The sequence below is a fragment of the Macaca nemestrina genome, chromosome 17, assembly GCF_043159975.1.
Source record: "Macaca nemestrina isolate mMacNem1 chromosome 17, mMacNem.hap1, whole genome shotgun sequence".
In the NCBI taxonomy this organism is placed as follows: domain Eukaryota; kingdom Metazoa; phylum Chordata; class Mammalia; order Primates; family Cercopithecidae; genus Macaca; species Macaca nemestrina.
The window spans coordinates 72,210,467-72,229,345 of NC_092141.1; the positions used below are offsets into that span (position 1 = coordinate 72,210,467).

The 18,879-nt window shown below is 36.7% G+C and overlaps 1 protein-coding gene across 11 annotated transcripts in view; it reads left to right on the forward strand.

Annotated features, from left to right (window-relative positions):
* Nucleotides 1–18,879, forward strand: part of LOC105483054 (tetratricopeptide repeat, ankyrin repeat and coiled-coil containing 2) — a 475,702-nt gene that overhangs the window by 144,890 nt on the left and 311,933 nt on the right. The gene's annotated exons all lie outside the window — the stretch shown is intronic.

Sequence of the window (18,879 nt, forward strand, 5' to 3'; positions counted from 1 at the left end):
AAAATAAAAATAAATAAATAAATAAAAAGAGTTGGAGAGGTAGGCAGAAGCCAGAGTTTTTAGGGTCATGGTAAGGCGCCTGCTCTGACTGTAGGATTTTAAACAGAGGAGGAACAGGTAGTAGTATGATCCAATTTACCTTGTAATCAAATCTTGTTGGCAAATATTAGAGAATGAAGTATGAGGGACTAGAATATCACATGTTCATTAGCCTTGGGCAGTCAGCCCTCTACATCCGTGGATTCAACCAAACACAGATAGAAAATATTTTTCTTAAACCATCTGTACTGAACATGTAGATTTTTTAATAATCCCTAAACAGTACAGTCTAACAACTATTTACATGGCATTTACATTGTATTAGGTATTATAAGTAATTTAGAAAGGATTTGATGCATACAGAAAGATGTGCATAGGTTATATGCAAATACTGTGCCATTTCATATCAAGGATTTGAGCATAATCCGAGGAAGGTCCTGGAACCAGTCCCCCATGGATACTGGGGGACAGGTGCATAGGTTTTCCTGATCTTTAAATAGTCATTATTAGTCATTGTCTTCACTTCTGATAAGATGGGTACTTATGTTTTCATCTTATAAGATATGACAAAGGAGTATCCTTTTCCTATCATTGTTACTGTGTAACCTTTATACTCTTAACATATTTATCTTAGTCTTCCATGCCGATGTATATAAAGACTCATTTGCAGATATAGGTCCATTTCCAAATACTTTGACTCATTTTCAGTCTGGAGGGAGTAAGAATGGGTAAAGACCAGCTCAAGAATAGATATAATTTAGAGCTTAAAAACTAATTTTTAAATGTATACACACCTCACTCTAGTCAGTACAAAAATAAGTTAATGTAGTAAACATGTTCAAGAGAGGCACAGACTTTGTGGTCAGACTGTTTGAGTTTGTATTCCAGCTCTGAGTGTCACGTCATGACTGTTTGCTTCTGTTTCTTCATCTGTAAAATGGGGATAGCAATAATACAACCGACTTCATGGGTGGTTGTATTATTCTTATAATCACATTGTTTTATACTTTTTAAAAACTATGTTTAAGTGCTCAGAAAGTGTTAACTGTTATTGTTAATACAATTTGTTTAAATTTGTTGAGAAGTTTGTAAAAATTGCTTTTCATGTTAAACACCAGTGGGAACTTTAAAGCTTTATAGGTTTTTAAAGTCGCACTTTTTAATAAGTAATAGCAATAATAATGACAATAATTTTTATTATAATGTCTGTTGTGTGGCATACACTTATTAGCTTGTGTTCTTGTCACTGGTATCTCCACTTTACAGACGAGCAAATTAAGTTCACAGAGAGGTAAATGTCTTGCTGAAAGTAAAATGTCTTGTGGAGGATAATACAGCTAGGCAGCGGTCAGAGTTAGGATTAATACCCAGTCCCTCCAGATATGTCTCATTTTCCAAGAAGAAAATCGAGGTTTAGAGAAGTTAAATAGCTCATCCAGAGCATCTAGTATATCAGTTAAGATTTTTGTTGTTTCAGGTAATAAAAGATACAGCCAAACGGTTTAAGCGGTAAAGAAGACCTAAAAATTGGGCACGTTTCAAGGTTGTTGGACTTACTTAGGTATTGCTGTGCTTTGGGGGATGTGGAAGACAGTAAGCAGAGGCTCCCTGTGGTCTCCAGATTCTTGCCCAGTGCTCATTCCAAGATGCTTTCCCATAGTGTCATAAGGATCCTCAGCATAGATAGATGATTAAGGAGTGCTAAAACTTCATTCATTCTTACGGAATGTATATTATTTACCCATTATGTACATTTGTTAAATTTAGTGAAACTTAAATTTTGCATATACATACTTCGGGTAGGGGTGAAAATTGGTACAACCATTTTTATGGCAATTTGGCAATATGTATCACAATTATAAGGCATATAATCCGTAATAAGCCAATTTTATTGCTAAGAGTTTGTTTTACAGATAAGCTTGAACAGATTTGAAAATGTGTATGTATGTGTGTACATACATGTGATATTGTTTATATAGCAAAAAATGAAAATCCAAATATTTCTCAATAGGAACCCGTGTGTGTTTTTAAATGACACATATGTACACACATGCGTGTGTTTGTTGGTAGCCTAGAGAGAGAACTCTTAATCAGAAGTGGGAGAGGGATGACATAAGTGTTGCTGTATAGCTTTCTGTAAGTCTTATCATGTTGAAAATGCAAAATCTCTTGATACAGTATAACAAAATGAACCCTGTCATTTCCTAACTGTGTAATCTTGCTCAAATTTGTTTAAAGTCTCTGTACTTCAATTCCCTTATTTCTAAACTAGGGGTGATAATAGTATCTACCTCATAGGACTAATAAGATAATTAGATTAATTAGTACATGTAAAGTACATAAGACAGTGTCTGGCATAGAGTAAGTAGTCAAAATGTTAGCTACAATTATTATTATAGTTTCCAAAGAGATGTGGGTATTGTTTATCAGCTATGTCAAGTATGTGTTCTGAGCTTTTGCAAGGTAGCCTTCAAGAAACTTAATTACGCTAAGTAAGTCCCTCTACTTTTCTGAGGAGTAATCTTCAAATACCAACATCAAATAGACTATTATCTAATCTCTGGGGGGGGGAAATGGCCTGATTTTAAAAATATTTGTTGCCAATAGATTGGATTGACCTTGTGGCAATCCAATTTGGATGGCAAATAAGTCACAATAACTGATCTGATCATGCTGAACCTGGATATTTTAGATGCTAGCTATGGCCAAAGCCACAAATAAAAAGGAAACATTTACTTGTTCCAGAAACATCCTGGGGAAACCATTGAAAAGTTCTTTTGACATTAAAAATGGCCTATACATAGTGTTATTCTACATAGTCTGATACAAGTATATTCATGATATGTTCTTTGCATAATAATATACTTATCTTGCAATTTTTGAAAATGTACTAGAATTCAAGATATACTGTGGTGACTTATATGATGGGAAAAAATACAGAATTGCTAGCAAGATTAAGATTTCTTAAACATACAGTCTAGCATATAACAAACATTAAATATTATTTTTCTTCTCATTTATATCTTGGAAAAATGGAAACATAGTCTTGTTTTGTAAACATCCTGGAAAAATTATTGAAAAGTGAATTGGAAACTATAAAGGTCCTGTAGATAGTATTAGTCTCTATAGTCAAGATTTATTTCAGCGTACTTATAATGCTGTGGCATCTGAGTAAATATCTTGCAATTTTAGGATAAACATTGGAATTCATAATATAGTATAATGAATTTGTTAGATTAAAAAATATAGGAGACATGCATGGTAGTCTTAAGTTCCATCATTGCTAATTGTTAGAGACTACGTGTTTTTGTAAGATTAAATGAGGAAATATATACCAAGACTTTTAAGCTCTTTTGGAATAATAGAATAATTGAACTATTAGGTCTGGACCTTAGACAGTACCAGGGTACTGTTTCTAATTCGGTTTCTAACTATTTCTAATTCAGATTCTCTGGTTTATGAGATAAAGATTAGGTTATTGTAAAACAGTGTAGGATTGGATAAAAGGGGAGGGGCCTTATTTCCATTTCTGGCCTTGAAGAGTTTATTTCTGTAGTCTTCCAAATCAAAAGTAGAGAATATTAGAGGGTTATTACTTAATTCAATATAATAATTTCAATTATTGTGAGTCAGTATTGTTAAAGAAAACCAGAGCTCAACAGTAAAGTGAAACAGATTTTAGTAAGGCTCTTTTGCAATAGTATAGAACTGGGCTCAATTCTGAATACAGTAAAGAATGTTGGGTATTTATAGCCAAGGAGAAGAGTGGGGTGGAGGATAGAATCAGTGGATGAGAAATTATTAAGAAGAGGCTTCAAGAGTAAGAGGATTATTGCCGAACCACTAAACAGTGCCTTGCTGAAGGCAAGCCATGTTGACCAGATTATCAAGGGTAGGGGGATTCTCACTAAACTGAGTTAGCAGGATTCTTGCTACGACTGGGCCAGGAGGCTTGAGGACAAGGCCCACGCAAGAGCGTTGAAACAAACCTGCACGTTATGCACATGTACCCTAGAACTTAAAGTATAATAAAAAAATAAAGAAAGAAAGAAAGAAAGAAAAAAAAAAAGAGGGATCAGAGGAGCCTGACGAAAGTTTGGTTAAGGGGTGAGCCTTTGCCACTGCGTATATGTTGAATACCTAAAAGGCAGCGTAAATTATCAAATAAATAATCCTTTTGTGATATTTACATACACTGGATTTCAAAATAATTAAATCTTCTCTTTTTATATTTAACCTGTGAGGTTTTAGACAAGAAAGTAATCTTCTAGTTTTTTTTTTTTTTTCATATTTGAGTGGAAGTCACTCATACAGAGTAGAAGTATTATTTATACTGTTGCAGTGTTTATTTATAAAAGGATTATTTGTAGTAGGTGTAGTAATACTGTATGTATTCCATTGAAATATAGTAGCCCTGTCTTCCTGCCTCTATTCAGCCACCACTAGGGAAAGTTTGCAAAAGTGCCCAAATGACCCTTAATGAAGAGAGAGCCAAAATAACAGGTCATTTATACTTTTAAAATGAAATGGTTTCATTTCTGTCAGGTTAGATGAAAATTGGAATGGAAGAAAAACAATAAGAAAAATATTTTTAAAAGCCACATAAGATGAAATAAGTTAGTTGTCACAAGAATGTGATATCAGTTTCCCTTATAAAGATGAAGTTATCAGAGTGTATAAAAAGCATTTCCAGTGAGATGTTATTTATAATAGATGCTTCTAAACAAATTGAGAGGAAGCTTGCAAATAAAGGGATGAAATATATATACCAAATAAATGTTGAGAAAAGGATAGTATTATTTGCAATAATATTAAACACAAAGAAAAAAGTTTTATTTGATATTTTATGCAGATACAATTCATGAAGTTGATGTTAACGATTATTGCTTTTTTATGCATGAGACAACATGGCATCAAAATGTATAAAGTTATCCAAGAGAAAAGAAAACATATGTTCACACCAAAACTAGTACACATATGTTCATAGCAGCATTATTCATAATAACCAAAGAGTGAAAACAGTTTGATGTTCATTAGCTGATGAGTGGATAAATAAAAAGTGATATATTCGTATTACTTGGCATTAAAAATAAATGCTTTCATGATCCATGGTGAACTTTGAAAATGTTAACGCTAAGTGAAAGAAACCAGTCACAAAAGAACATATATTATACAATTGCAGTTATATGAAATGTCCAGAATAGGCAAATAATCTATAGAGACAGAATGTTAATTGGTAGTTACTTAAGGGAAGGGGGTCACCAACGATGGTATAGGTAGTGAATGCTTAAGAGTCTAGGGTTTCATTTTGGGGTGATGAAAATGTTCTACACTTGAATTATGGTGACAGTTGTACAACTCTGTGAATGTACTAAATCCATTGAATTGTACTTATATCTCAATAAGAAAGTTTTTTAAAAATAAAAACTTTATATATTAAACATTAGCAACCAAAGGGAAAGTTGATGAATTTATATTTAACCCATTTATGCCTGAGGCTACAAATTTTTTCATGTGAAAAATCAGACCTTGGCCATGACCTTGAGCAGTAAGATATAAATAACTCCCACAAGCTTAGCAGTCCAATAATGGAATACTAGGCATAAATGCGTTAAAGCAGATTTCATGCCTCATAAAATGAACAGCTCATTAAAGGATATGGATAATTTGAATAATAAGCAATTAATAAACAACTCTTTATATTTCAGAATTGCTAAAAGATTTGGAATGTTCTAAACAAAAAGAAATAAGTGTTTGAGATGATGGATATCTCAGTTACCCTGATTTGATCATTACATATTGTATGACTGTATCCAGATATTACATATACCCCATAAATATGTAAAGTTAACATGTGTCAAGTTTTTGAAAGCTTAATTCAGCTGAGTGTAGAACCTCATACTGAAAAACATAAGATTTCTTATACTTGTATTATTTTCCAGCACTTGTGAACTGTTTATAAAAGTTGATTTTAGGCCGGACACGGTGGCCCAGGCCTGTAATCCCAGCACTTCGGGAGGCCGAGGTGGGCAGATCACGAGGCCAAGAGATCGAGACCATCCTGGCCAACATGGTGAAGCCCCGTCTCTACTAAAAATACAAAAATTAGCTGGGCGTGGTGGCACGTACCTGTAGTCCCAGCTCCTCGGAAGGCTGAGGCAGGAGAATCCCTTGAACCCAGGAGACGGAGGTTGCAGTGAACCAAGATCATGCCGCTGCACTCCAGCCTGGAGGAAAACAGTTTGATGTTCATTAGACAGAGCGAGACTCCGTCTCAAAAAAATAAATAAATAAGTAAAAATAAAAAAAGTTGATTATGTATTTTGGCCGTAAAGAAATCTCTGGACAATGCACCTATTTTTCATTGAAAATCAAAATAGAATCTAACAACAAAGAAGATAGGGAGAAATTTCTTTTCTACTTCTAAAATTTTTAAGTTTTAAAATAACTTTTGGGTTAAAATAGAAACCAAAATTGGAAAAAAAAAGTTGGAAATTAACATGTATTATGTATTAAAACTTATTAAATGTAGCCGAAGTGATACTCTGTGGAAAGGTCATTACCTTGAATACTTTTATTAGAAAACAGGAAGTACTGAAAATAAATGAACTAATAACTCAAGGAGATTGAGGAAGACATAGTAAACATGAAGTAATCAATAAAGTTAAAAGAGAAAATGAATAAACAAAAAACTAGTACTTGATCAATGAAGCCACAGTTCCCTTGAAAATACTAAGACAATAGAGGAATCTTTGATAGAAGTGATCAAAATGAAAAAGAGGGATAGAGAAAACATAACATACAGAGGGAAAAGTTAGTCACTAATCTTTTTATTATAAGAGAATACAGCATATAGCTTTATAGCAAAACAACACACACAAAAAAACCTTGAATGAGATGGAAGAAAATAGGCTGTAAATTTGACTCAAGAAAACTTAAAATTATGACTAGCCTGGTAACCATAGAAATCAAAGATCTCCAAGAGTCAGCAGACCTAGATGATTTTACAGGCAAGTTTTAGCTAAACTTACAAGTAATAAAGTTATAATAATAGTAGTAGTAATTAAAGATAATATTTTTTGAGCTGTTACCCTGTTCTAGACAGTGTTAAGTACTTTACGTATATGAGCAAATTTAATCTTCACAGCAAACTTAGTGGATAGTCAACAGTCTCTGTGTGAACACTTTCAATGATGGTAAGCTTTCTTCTTTGTGACATAGCCTGTTCCTTTGTTCAACAGTTTTAACAGGCAGTTCTCTAATTTACATGGATGGAAATGCCCTCCTTTATTGCTCCTACCCGTTAGTCCTAGTTCTGCCTTTTAGAATTATATTGCATAAACTAACCTCTTTCACATGGCAGTCTTACATCCTGGAAGGCAGCCATCATGTGTACTTTTCTGTAGCTTAAAAGACTTTATTTACAGCCTGTCTAATATCAAGATGGTAGTGCAACTGTTATTTTCATGATCTTCTGCTCTAGTAACCATATGAAAATGGACATGAGATTACTTTGAAGTTACTCTTCCTTGTGACCCCTTATCAACTCTCAGTAAGCATTTTTTTTCTTTTGAGAAATTTTATAGAAACTCCTAGTATCCACATTTTGGCATCCTTTAGTCCTGTAGTTCTGTGAATTTCCTGCATGGTTTTATAGAAACTATTATTGGTAGTTTCATGTTCATGTCTTCCTGTCCTTTTAGAATTCTGAAAGGTAAATTGTTTGGGCCTGGATTTTGATTATGTGTATTTTAACTTGTCCTCAAAATTTGGTCTTTAATGACCTCTTAATGATGTTTATTAGTTTAAATATAATTTTCTTAATGGAGAACATTAAAGCACAATCAGAGTTGGCTTAATTTGTTTAGTTGCTATAAGAAAAAACTTCTGAGACTGGGTAATTTATAAAGAACAGAAATTTATTTTCTCACAGTTCTGGTGACTGGGAAGTGTAAGATCAAGGCACCAGGAGGTTTGGTTGTCTGGTGAGGGCTGCTGTCTGCTTCCAAGATAACACCTTGTTGCTGCATCCTGCAGGAGGGAGGAACATTGCATCCGCACCTGAGGGAAGGTGGAAGTGCGAGAGAACCTAACTCTGTGGCCTCTTTTATAAGCTCTTAATCCAAGCCACAAAGGGAGGAGCCTTTATATGACTTAACTACCGTTGAAAGGTCCTACCTCTTTGCTGTCAGATTGGCCGTTAAATTTCAACACCTGAATTTTGGAGGACACGTTCAAACCATAGCACCAAGGGCTGAGTCATGGATTGTTCTGTCTCATGCTTAGAGCAGGATATTGTTAGGCATGGCAAACTTTGGAGTCAGATATACTTGGGTTCAAACTCTGACTCTGCTACTTATTAGCTGTATGACCTTGGCATACAGTCACTTGACTGTTCTGAGTATGTTTTCTTACCTGTATTATATTATTGGTATTTCTGCATCACAGAGTATTGTACGGATTAAATAAGATATCATGGCCGAGAGTGGTGGCTCACACCTGTAATCCCAGCACTTTGGGAGGCCGAGGTGGGAGGATTTCCTGAGCTCAGGAGTTTGAGAATAGCCTGGGCAACATTGCAAAATCCTGTTTCTACTAAGAATACAAAAAAAAATTAGCTGGGTGTGGTGGCATGCACCTGTAATCCCAGCTACTCGGGAGGCTGAGGCAGGAGAATCACTTGAACCCGGGAGGCGGAGGTTGCAGTGAGCTGAGATAGTACCACTGAACTCCAGCCTGGGCAACAGAGTGAGACTCTGTCTCCCCGCCAAAAAAGTAATTTATTAAATAAGATATATGTTAAGAACTTAGTAAAGAGTTTAGCTTGTAGAAGGTGATTCATAAATGAAGCTTATTATAAAATCACTGCATGATTATCTTTCCCATGCAGAAGATCTGTCCTGTCCTTGTCCATTTTTTAATTCTAAAAATATCCCAATAATCCTTTTTGCTATCTTCAAAACATAGCTCTTCTCAGCTGGGGCAGTATTCTTCCTGGACAGTATAATTAAATGGTTTTCTACTCTTCATCTTTGATTATGGTTTTCTACTCTTCATCTTTGATTATTTCCCTCTCTCTTTGTGTATTTCTTCTTCGGGCACAATCTGTCTTTATCAAAAAATTTCTGGTATGGCAATATTTATTTGTTTAGATGTTTCCATATGTTTATGATTGTATAAATTGCTTTTTATTTTATTCATTTATATTTTGAGACTGTATCTCGCTCTGTCACCAGGCTGGAGTGCAGTGGCACAATCTTGGCTCACTGCAACCTCTGCCTCCTAGGTTCAAGCGATTCTCCTGCCTCAGCCTCCTGAGTAGCTGGAATTATAGGCATGCACCACCACACCCAGCTAATTTTTGTATTTTTAGTAGAGATGGGGTTTCACCATGTTGGCCAAGATGGTCTCAGTCTCCTGACCTTATGATCCGCCTGCCTCGACCCCCCAAAGTGCTGGGGTTACAGGTGTGAGCTACCACGTCCGGCCATTGCTTTTTATTTTGAATCTGTACCCTCAAACCATATTTTCTTTTAAAATTATTGACCATTGGCTCATAGCTTCTTTTCTCTACATTTTAAAAGAAATGTTTGCCTGAATCTGAAGTGTTGAATTGATGGTCCAGCATTCCTTTTAGTGCTGTGACCAATGAAGGGTCAAACCAAGGACACCTAGGACCTGAGATGGAGAAGGCAAGTTAGTAAGATAACAGTGTGGTAGCACTCACGAAGTAGATGCATAAACAGACCCTAAACATTAGGGTGGATCAGCAGTAGGGTAATCGTTGGGTGTCACAGGAAGTAAATGGAACCTGTTAATCCAAGGGAATCTAGCGGGAGGCAGTAAGCAAAGTTCCAGGGAGGACAAGTAGTCAGCACCAAGAAAAATGTCTAACATTGAGGACACAGTGTAAGGTAATGTTTGTTTTTCAACAAATCTTTATGGAATGTCTATAATGTGGCAGGGTTAAGGTTCAGAACTCTAGGCCCAAAAGAACTGATAGGGTCACACTGGTCAGGAACCTAGCTGAACGCAGAACCCATTTAGAATTCTACATATTCATTGGTAAACTCTGGGCAGATTAGTTCTTTTTGAGCTTCTGTTTCTTCATATGTAAAGTGTAGATAACAACACCTTAAGGCTGAGAGGAATACAGAAATGTGTGTAGAGTTTCTTTTTGTGCCAGGCACTTCTTGTGACAAACAAGAGGAAATAATAGAAAGAATCCTAGCATGTGAAAAAGTTGTCAATCATTTGATATCCTCTTTGGCTACTGTGTTGTGGTTCCAAGAATTGGCTATCAGTTTTAAACATAGAAAATACCATGAAGATTACAGGAAAAAAAAAAATTCTTCATTGTCCATCCTTCTTCTGTGACCTTCTCCAGAAAACTCACCATGATTTATGCCATGGTCCCTAGGAAGTCTAATTTTTTTACTTAATTGACCTTGTCCTTCTCTACTTGCTTAACTTCCCACGTGCTGTGGAATGTGAGCAGTTTAGAAAGTGTCATGTGGAGTTTAAGGGCTAAACAATTTTGGCCATGAGGAATACTTTTCAGTCACAAAGCATCACAAAAGTCAAATAAATATCCACGATTCAAAAGAAATCCTTAGTAACTCTCTGAACAGGAAATAAATTGCAGTATGGGATAATACAAAGGTTAGAACAGAATATATGTTCACATTATAATAGAAATTTTTATAATTGTAAACTATATATTCTGATTATAGAAAATTATGCACCCAAATTGACATTCAACCCCTAAGAGTAATAAACCCATGGCATGGCAGAGTAACTCCCTCTTAGAGGAGGATTTTAAACACCAGAGGGCAGAGTGTTCCAGAGGACATTTTCAGTTCACCTGGCCTTTCTTAAGTGTAAATACGCATCCTCACCTTGTCCATCAGTCATTCATGTCATTGGCAGAATTTCAGAAGTTAAGAAATACGGTCATTTCATTTTACTTATTTTTTTTAAAGACATAGAGTCCTGCTTTGTCACCCAGGCTGGAGTGTGGAGGCACGATCACTGCTCATTGCAGCCTCAACCTCCTGGGGTCAAGAGATCTTCCCACCTCAGCCTCCTGAGTAGCTGGGACTACAAGCGTGCACTACCATACCTGGCTAATTTTTTCATTATTTTGTAGAGATGGAGTCTTGCTATGTTGCCCAGGCTGGTCTCAAAGTCCTGGGCTCAAGCAACCCTCTCACCTCAGTCTCCCAAAGCGCTGGGATTACAGGTGTGAGCCGCTGTGCCCAGCCAAGAAATATGGTCATTTTAGAGTTGTCTTTGTGGTGTTGTCAGTTTTGATGACTTTGTTTAGCTAGCACAATGAGCAGTATTTTGAGTTGTACCAGAGTTGGTTGAACATCTCTCTTTCCCCCTTTTCTGGTTAATGTTCACGTTTCTGATTTCTGAAAATGATTTTTTTTAAAAAAAATTACATATACATCTGTATCATTCTGTAAATTTTATAACTTTAGTTTAATGAAATAAGTAAAGTGAGAGAAAAGAGATTTGATATGTGTATCTTATGGCTCAGTATGCCCTTTTATGCCCTGCTTATCAATAAAAACATTCTGAAAGAACCACCTGCCAACTCACGACCTTTTTCAAATGTTACAATTATCATTTAGAAGTAGCATCACACATTTGGGAAAATTTTATTCAGGGTTTAGATAGTAAAGTTGACATATAAAATAAAAACTAAGTATAAAAATTATCCTCAGAAATTCATTACATATCATTAATGACATGCATTAAACAGAAATACTGCTTCTCAGTATGTCCAACCCTGCCAGTTTATCCTTTAGAGTTGTAACTATTTCACTCTTTACCCTCTTTTTCTTTGACCACCAGATGAAGTAGGTGGCTAATGTATAGGGATCACATATATGATTTTTAAGAATATATTTCTTTTTCTTCTCTGTCAGTCATTACCCTACTGCTGCAGATTGAAGTCCTGATCTGGAGCAGTAGCTGTTGCTAGGAAAGACACAACCCCCCATAGAAATTTGGCCAAAACTTGAATTGCTATAACTATAGAATGGTTACTTTCTTATTCCTGTGAGAACAGAGATTTCGTATGTACATCTCTTCATAAATATTACCCTACCTTTAAGCACTATAGAGTTTAGCATGGATGATTACTCCTTAGAGAAAGCTTTTAATATTGCAAGACTGGAAAAAGAATAAAAATAAAAAAGAATATAAAACTGTGTAAGTTTTAGCATGACTTACCTAAATTAATCATAAAGGAGTTAAAAATTAGTAACCAAGGGGAAGAGCTTAACTCCTTAAATCTCTCTCCACCCTTAAGTTAAATCCAGTTTTTCAAACAAAACAAAACCTGTGTACTTTGTCTTTTAAAATATTTTAATCATGTCCTCATCCCAGTTAGCTCTTATAGAGCATAAGCAACGTTAATATGAAAGTCAGTGAAAAATTTAGTTGTGGTCCAAGTTTACATTTTTTGCATAACTTTTCTGGCATCTCTCTAATGCAAAGATCTGCTCAACATGACTTGATGATGGGGAGGTGGGAGAGAAACTTGCTCTTTTTACTTAAGATATTGGATACTCAGTATTCTAAAAAGTCACAACTAAAGAGAATTTCCCTCAAAAACAACTACTGGCACAAGACAATTTTGAGTTAAAAAACTTACTAGATAGAAGAGATTAGACCATCCAGGAAACAGAATGAGATATGCTGTCCATAGAATTTACAAGTCAAACATAATAGCTCATTTTTGAGTTTACAGTTTTCTAGTTAGGTAGGATAAAAAGTAATAGGTTATTTTAAACAACTCTATCACTTTGCATGTTCTTTAATATTAACCATTCCATAGAAACTGCTTATACTTCTTTATTACCAAGTTACTATTTTCTAAAGACATTTATAAGTCATGTTGAGGCAGTAGAATTACCTGTACATTATTATATTAAATAATCCTTGAACGCTAGTCCACAGTATCTGTATCTCCTATAATTCTAAAAAGAAATAGCTACTTGTGACAAGTATGTGCAGTGTGATGGGACACAATATCCAACCAAACATAAAACCTAGCCCGGAAAAATGTTTACCCTTTTAAGCAATTTTCTGTGTCTGTGGAGTTCTATTGAAATTCCACTTTTCATTTTTATCTTTGCTATTTTGCTTAGATACTATTTAAAAAGATAATACAGATTTTTAGAATTTCAAGCCTTTGCATTGTATTTGTTTTTTCTTTTTTTTTTCTTTTTTTTTTTTTAATTAATTTATTATTATTATACTTTAAGTTGTAGGGTACATGTGCATAACGTGCAGGTTTGTTACATATGTATACTTGTGCCATGTTGGTGTGCTGCACCCATCAACTCGTCATTTACATCAGGTATAACTCCCTCCCCCCTCCCCCCTCCCCATGATAGGCCCCGGTGTGTGATGTTCCCCCTCCTGAGTCCAAGTGATCTCATTGTTCAGTTCCCACCTATGAGTGAGAACATGCGGTGTTTGGTTTTCTGTTCTTGTGATAGTTTGCTAAGAATGATGGTTTCCAGCTGCATCCATGTCCCTACAAAGGACACAAACTCATCCTTTTTGATGGCTGCATGGTATTCCATGGTGTATATGTGCCACATTTTCTTAATCCAATCTGTCACTGATGGACATTTGGGTTGATTCCAAGTCTTTGCTATTGTGAATAGTGCTGCAATAAACATACGTGTGCATGTGTCTTTATAGCAGCATAATTTATAATCCTTTGGGTATATACCCAGTAATGGGATGGCCGGGTCATATGGTACATCTAGTTCTAGATCCTTGAGGAATCGCCATACTGTTTTCCATAATGGTTGAACTAGTTTACAATCCCACCAACAGTGTAAAAGTGTTCCTATTTCTCCACATCCTCTCCAGCACCTGTTGTTTCCTGACTTTTTAATGATCGCCATTCTAACTGGTGTGAGATGGTATCTCATTGTGGTTTTGATTTGCATTTCTCTGATGGCCAGTGATGATGAGCATTTTTTCATGTGTCTGTTGGCTGTATGAATGTCTTCTTTTGAGAAATGTCTGTTCATATCCTTTGCCCACTTTTTGATGGGGTTGTTTGTTTTTTTCTTGTAAATTTGTTTGAGTTCTTTGTAGGTTCTGGATATTAGCCCTTTGTCAGATGAGTAGATTGCCAAAATTTTCTCCCATTCTGTAGGTTGCCTGTTCACTCTGATGGTAGCTTCTTTTGCTGTGCAGAAGCTCTTTAGTTTAATGAGATCCCATTTGTCAATTTTGGCTTTTGCTGCCGTTGCTTTTGGTGTTTTAGACATGAAGTCTTTGCCCATGCCTATGTCCTGAATGGTACTACCTAGGTTTTCCTCTAGGATTTTTATGGTATTAGGTCTAACATTTAAGTCTCTAATCCATCTTGAATTAATTTTCGTATAAGGAGTAAGGAAAGGATCCAGTTTCAGCTTTCTACTTATGGCTAGCCAATTTTCCCAGCACCATTTATTAAATAGGGAATCCTTTCCCCATTTCTTGTTTCTCTCAGGTTTGTCAAAGATCAGATGGCTGTAGATGTGTGGTATTATTTCTGAGGACTCTGTTCTGTTCCATTGGTCTATATCTCTGTTTTGGTACCAGTACCATGCTGTTTTGGTTACTGTAGCCTTGTAGTATAGTTTGAAGTCAGGTAGCGTGATGCCTCCAGCTTTGTTCTTTTGACTTAGGATTGTCTTGGAGATGCGGGCTCTTTTTTGGTTCCATATGAACTTTAAAGCAGTTTTTTCCAATTCTGTGAAGAAACTCATTGGTAGCTTGATGGGGATGGCATTGAATCTATAAATTACCTTGGGCAGTATGGCCATTTTCACGATATTGATTCTTCCTATCCATGAGCATGGTATGTTCTTCCATTTGTTTGTGTCCTCTTTGATTTCACTGAGCAGTGGTTTGTAGTTCTCCTTGAAGAGGTCCTTTACATCCCTGGTAAGTTGGATTCCTAGGTATTTGATTCTCTTTGAAGCAATTGTGAATGGAAGTTCATTCCTGATTTGGCTCTCTGTTTGTCTGTTACTGGTGTATAAGAATGCTTGTGATTTTTGCACATTAATTTTGTATCCTGAGACTTTGCTGAAGTTGCTTATCAGCTTAAGGAGATTTTGGGCTGAGACAATGGGGTTTTCTAAATATACAATCATGTCATCTGCAAACAGGGACAATTTGACTTCTTCTTTTCCTAACTGAATACCCTTGATTTCTTTCTCTTGCCTAATTGCCCTAGCCAGAACTTCCAACACTATGTTAAATAGGAGTGGTGAGAGAGGGCATCCCTGTCTTGTGCCAGTTTTCAAAGGGAATTTTTCCAGTTTTTGCCCATTCAGTATGATATTGGCGTGGGTTTGTCATAAATAGCTCTTATTATTTTGAGGTACGTTCCATCAATACCGAATTTATTGAGCGTTTTTAGCATGAAGGGCTGTTGAATTTTGTCAAAAGCCTTTTCTGCATCTATTGAGATAATCATGTGGTTCTTGTCTTTGGTTCTGTTTATATGCTGGATTATGTTTATTGATTTGCGAATGTTGAACCAGCCTTGCATCCCAGGGATGAAGCCCACTTGATCATGGTGGATAAGCTTTTTGATGTGTTGCTGAACCCGGTTTGCCAGTATTTTATTGAGGATTTTTTCATCGATGTTCATCAGGGATATTGGTCTAAAATTCTCTTTTTTTGTTGTGTCTCTGCCAGGCTTTGGTATCAGGATGATGTTGGCCTCATAAAATGAGTTAGGGAGGATTCCCTCTTTTTCTATTGATTGGAATAGTTTCAGAAGGAATGGTACCAACTCCTCCTTGTACCTCTGGTAGAATTCAGCTGTGAATCCATCTGGTCCTGGACTTTTTTTGGTTGGTAGGCTATTAATTATTGCCTCAATTTCAGAGCCTGCTATTGGTCTATTCAGGGATTCAACTTCTTCCTGGTTTAGTCTTGGAAGAGTGTATAAGTGTCCAGGAAATTATCCATTTCTTCTAGATTTTCCAGCTTATTTGCGTAGAGGTGTTTATAGTATTCTCTGATGGTAGTTTGTATTTCTGTGGGGTCGGTGGTGATATCCCCTTTATCATTTTTAATTGCGTCTATTTGATTCTTCTCCCTTTTCTTCTTTATTAGTCTTGCTAGTGGTCTGTCAATTTTGTTGATCTTTTCAAAAAACCAACTCCTGGATTCATTGATTTTTTGGAGAGTTTTTTGTGTCTCTATCTCCTTCAGTTCTGCTCTGATCTTAGTTATTTCTTGCCTTCTGCTAGCTTTTGAATGTGTTTGCTCTTGCTTCTCTAGTTCTTTCAATTGTGATGTTAGAGTGTCAATTTTAGATCTTTCCTGCTTTCTCTTGTGGGCATTTAGTGCTATAAATTTCCCTCTACACACTGCTTTAAATGTGTCCCAGAGATTCTGGTATGTTGTATCTTTGTTCTCATTGGTTTCAAAGAACATCTTTATTTCTGCCTTCATTTCGTTATGTACCCAGTAGTCATTCAGGAGCAGGTTGTTCAGTTTCCATGTAGTTGAGCGGTTTTGATTGAGTTTCTTAGTCCTGAGTTCTAGTTTGATTGCACTGTGGTCTGAGAGACAGTTTGTTGTAATTTCTGTTCTTGTACATTTGCTGAGGAGTGCTTTACTTCCAATTACGTGGTCGATTTTGGAGTAAGTACGATGTGGTGCTGAGAAGAATGTATATTCTGTTGATTTGGGGTGGAGAGTTCTATAGATGTCTATTAGGTCTGCTTGCTGCAGAGATGAGTTCAATTCCTGGATATCCTTGTTAACTTTCTGTCTCGTTGATCTGTCTAATGTTGAGAGTGGAGTGTTGAAGTCCCCCATTATTATTGTATGGGAGTCTAAGTCTCTTTGTAAGTCTCTAAGGACTTGCTTTATGAATCTGGGTGCTCCTGTATTGGGTGCATATATACTTAGGATAGTTAGCTCTTCCTGTTGAATTGATCCCTTTACCATTATGTAATGGCCTTCTTTGTCTCTTTTGATCTTTGATGGTTTAAAGTCTGTTTTATCAGAGACTAGTATTGCAACCCCCGCTTTTTTTTGTTCTCCATTTGCTTGGTAAATCTTCCTCCATCCCTTTATTTTGAGCCTATGTATGTCTCTGCGTGTGAGATGGGTCTCCTGAATACAGCAGACTGATGGGTCTTGACTCTTTATCCAGTTTGCCAGTCTGTGTCTTTTAATTGGAGCATTTAGTCCATTTACATTTAAGGTTAAGATTGTTATGTGTGAACTTGATCCTGCCATTATGATATTAACTGGTTATTTTGCTCATTAGTTGATGCAGTTTCTTCCTAGCCTCGATGGTCTTTACATTTTGGCATGTTTTTGCAGTGGCTGGTACCGGTTGTTCCTTTCCATGTTGAGTGCTTCCTTCAGGGTCTCTTGTAAGGCAGGCCTAGTGGTGACAAAATCTCTAAGCATTTGCTTATCTGTAAAGGATTTTATTTCTCCTTCACTTATGAAACTTAGTTTGGCTGGATATGAAATTCTGGGTTTAAAATTCTTTTCTTTAAGAATGTTGAATATTGGCCCCCACTCTCTTCTGGCTTGTAGAGTTTCTGCCGAGAGATCTGCTGTTAGTCTGATGGGCTTCCCTTTGTGGGTAACCCGACCTTTCTCTCTGGCTGCCCTTAAGATTTTTTCCTTCATTTCAACTTTGGTGAATCTGGCAATTATGTGTCTTGGAGTTGCTCTTCTCGAGGAGTATCTTTGTGGCGTTCTCTGTATTTCCTGGATTTGAATGTTGGCCTGCCCTACTAGGTTGGGGAAGTTCTCCTGGATGATATCCTGAAGAGTGTTTTCCAACTTGGTTCCATTTTCCCCCTCACTTTCAGGCACCCCAATCAGACGTAGATTTGGTCTTTTTACATAATCCCATACTTCTTGCAGGCTTTGTTCATTTCTTTTTCTTCTTTTTTCTTTTGGTTTCTCTTCTCCCTTCATTTCATTCATTTGATCCTCAATCGCAGATACTCTTTCTTCCAGTTGATCGAGTCGGTTACTGAAGCTTGTGCATTTGTCACGTATTTCTCGTGTCATGGTTTTCATCTCTTTCATTTCGTTTATGACCTTCTCTGCATTAATTACTCTAGCCATCAATTCTTCCACTTTTTTTTCAAGATTTTTAGTTTCTTTGCGCTGGGTACGTAATTCCTCCTTTAGCTCTGAGAAATTTGATGGACTGAAGCCTTCTTCTCTCATCTCGTCAAAGTCATTCTCTGTCCAGCTTTGATCCGTTGCTGGCGATGAGCTGCGCTCCTTTGCCGGGGGAGATGCGCTCTTATTTTTTGAATTTCCAGCTTTTCTGCCCTGCTTTTCCCCCATCTTTGTGGTTTTATCTGCCTCTGGTCTTTGATGATGGTGATGTACTGATGGGGTTTTGGTGTAGGTGTCCTTCCTGTTTGATAGTTTTCCTTCTAACAGTCAGGACCCTCAGCTGTAGGTCTGTTGGAGATTGCTTGAGGTCCACTCCAGACCCTGTTTGCCTGGGTATCAGCAGCAGAGGCTGCAGAAGATAGAATATTTCTGAACAGCGAGTGTACCTGTCTGATTCTTGCTTTGGAAGCTTCCTCTCAGGGGTGTACTCCACCCTGTGAGGTGTGGGGTGTCAGACTGCCCCTAGTGGGGGATGTCTCCCAGTTAGGCTACTCAGGGGTCAGGGACCCACTTGAGCAGGGAGTCTGTCCCTTCTCAGATCTCAACCTCCGTGTTGGGAGATCCACTGCTCTCTTCAAAGCTGTCAGACAGAGTCGTTTGCGTCTGCAGAGGTTTCGGCTGCGTTTGTTATTGCCCTGT